A 2,500-nucleotide genomic window follows, 5' to 3' on the forward strand; every position below is an offset into this window, starting at 1 on the left:
GGACGTAAAACTAAATAATTATTCCAAGTCCAGTGCTGCGAGTCAGACAGGTTGGCAGGCAATAAGTGTCTGCCAAAGTGTCAGATGACAACGTCTTTTGCCCGGAGTCCTGTCTAATGCTATACATACATATTCCCAACAACAATTGTGGACCAATATTCAGGTAATGAAGACATCTGAGCAGACAGCACATAAACACTAGACAGTGTAGCAGACTGGATGTGTCTGCAAACAGTGTATCACAGACCTCGCCTCTCTTGTGCTGACACTTAGATACAATTATATCAGTAATCCTTTTAACAAGTGTATCACTTATACCCTTTACCAAAAGACCAGGGACTGTGGGAGTCTGTGTACATGGGAGTATGACTGAGCCACTAATTGAGCCAGCTGTGCTGAAGTAGGGATATCCTGAAAACCTGGAATGTTTACGGCCCTGGAGGACTGGAGTTGTGCAGGCCTGATAGAGATAGAGATAGAGATTGAGAGAGATAGAGATTGATATAGATAGAGATAGAGAGAGATAGATAGATATAGAGGTAGATAGAGATAGGTAGAGATAGATAGATATAGATCGGGCCTGCACAACTCCAGTCCTCGAGGGCCGTAAACAGACCAGGTTTTCAGGATATCCCTATTTCAGCACAGCTGGCTCAATTAGTGTGTCAGGGGGCTATGCACTAAGCAGTGATAAGTCGTTTTAAGAGCGCAAAGTGCTTTTAGAACGTGAAGTTCCGCCGAGCGCTATGCACTAAGCTACGCAAACAGGTACTTTGCGCTCTAAAACGGGCTTTTTCTTGGAATTTTTTCAAAGTCCAACTTTGCTCGTACGATCAGCTGTTTGCGCTGAATCCTGCCCTTCTGCAGGATTCACTAAGCAACGCAAACTGATCGTACGTTAAAGTTGCGCTGAATAAAGCTCATATATATGAAACAGAAGATGTTGCCGCTCTCCACCAGTAATATACAGTGTAAAAAATAGGGTGCATACGGGATAACTTGATACATATGAAGGAGAGGGGGAGGGTACAGAGAGGGTAGCCCAAAAGAACCTATTTGCACTCACTATTTCAAATAGATGGTTAGGAAAAATTTAATCTCTGGGAGGAGCCCATGCACCATCTAAAGATATATCTGCTTTTAAAGCAGATATATCTTTAGATGGTGCATGGGCTCCTCCCAGGGATTAAATTTTTCCTAACCATCTATTTGAAATAGTGAGTGCAAATAGGTTCTTTTGGGCTACCCTCTCTGTACCCTCCCCCTCTCCTTCAGCTGAATAAAGCTCACCAGCTAAAGGCAGGTGAGAAAAGAAGCTGGACTTAGAAAAAATTATTTGTTTACCTTTTTGCAGGCGCAAAACCAATACAACATGCCGGCTGGTGTCCCCAGATGACCCCACAGGGGTCCCCGAGGGAGGCCGGGGGTCGCGTGGGTGTCCCCGGCTGACCCCGCGGCCGTCCCGGGGTCCCCGCGGCGGTCCCGGGGTCTCCGCGGGCCTGCGGTACCAATGTTGTGCCAACAAAAATACTAAACAATATTTCTAACTAAATACACCCCCCTAACACATACAGTACAATAATGTGCAAAATAACTATTATCCAAATATACATTAATACAATAAATACATTACATACATGTTGTACTCACCCTTGTTCGGCACCCACGATGAAGGCCAGCCGCATCTTCCTCCTCATCCATACACTGGGGTGCTGAAAAATATACAAAATAAGAACAAGTGCCAAACTAATGTCCCCTAACCCCTTAATGACCTTAGCGGTTATTAACCGCTACAGTCATTAAGGGGTTAAGCCACCCTGACCCGATACCCACCCATCACCCATTTATTTGTACAGTGGCTTCATCATGTGTATATATATATATTCTAATATATATATATATATTTATATATATATATATATATTAGAATATATATATATATATATATATATATATATATATATATATATATATATATATATATATATATATATATATATATATATATATATACTGTATATGCATGATTAACCAATATACACATAAATACAGTACATGGCCAAATACAAATGTCTCCCAATATCAAACATCACCAAGCTCAATCAATATCTAATAAATCAATACAAACACTCAATTTGACAATGTGTACACGATACAAATAATCTTTGCATCATACATACTATGTCAAACAATGCTCCAAATCAAAGACACTAATCCAAACTAGATACAGATACAATCATTAAAGAAAAACAAAGCATCAACACAATTAATTTACCATCACCAAAATTGACTGAGCCACTAATTGAGCCAGCTGTGTTGAAGTAGGGATATCCTGAAAACCTGGCCTGTTTACGGCCCTCGAGGACTGGAGTTGTGCAGGCCTGATATAGATAGATAGAGAGATAGAGATAGATAGATAGATATAGATAGATAGAGAGAGAGAGAGATAGATATAGATAGAGAGAGAGATAGATAGATAGAGATAGATAGAGGGAGATAG

This window comes from Ascaphus truei, unplaced genomic scaffold, assembly GCF_040206685.1.
Source record: "Ascaphus truei isolate aAscTru1 unplaced genomic scaffold, aAscTru1.hap1 HAP1_SCAFFOLD_2673, whole genome shotgun sequence".
Lineage (NCBI taxonomy): Eukaryota > Metazoa > Chordata > Amphibia > Anura > Ascaphidae > Ascaphus > Ascaphus truei.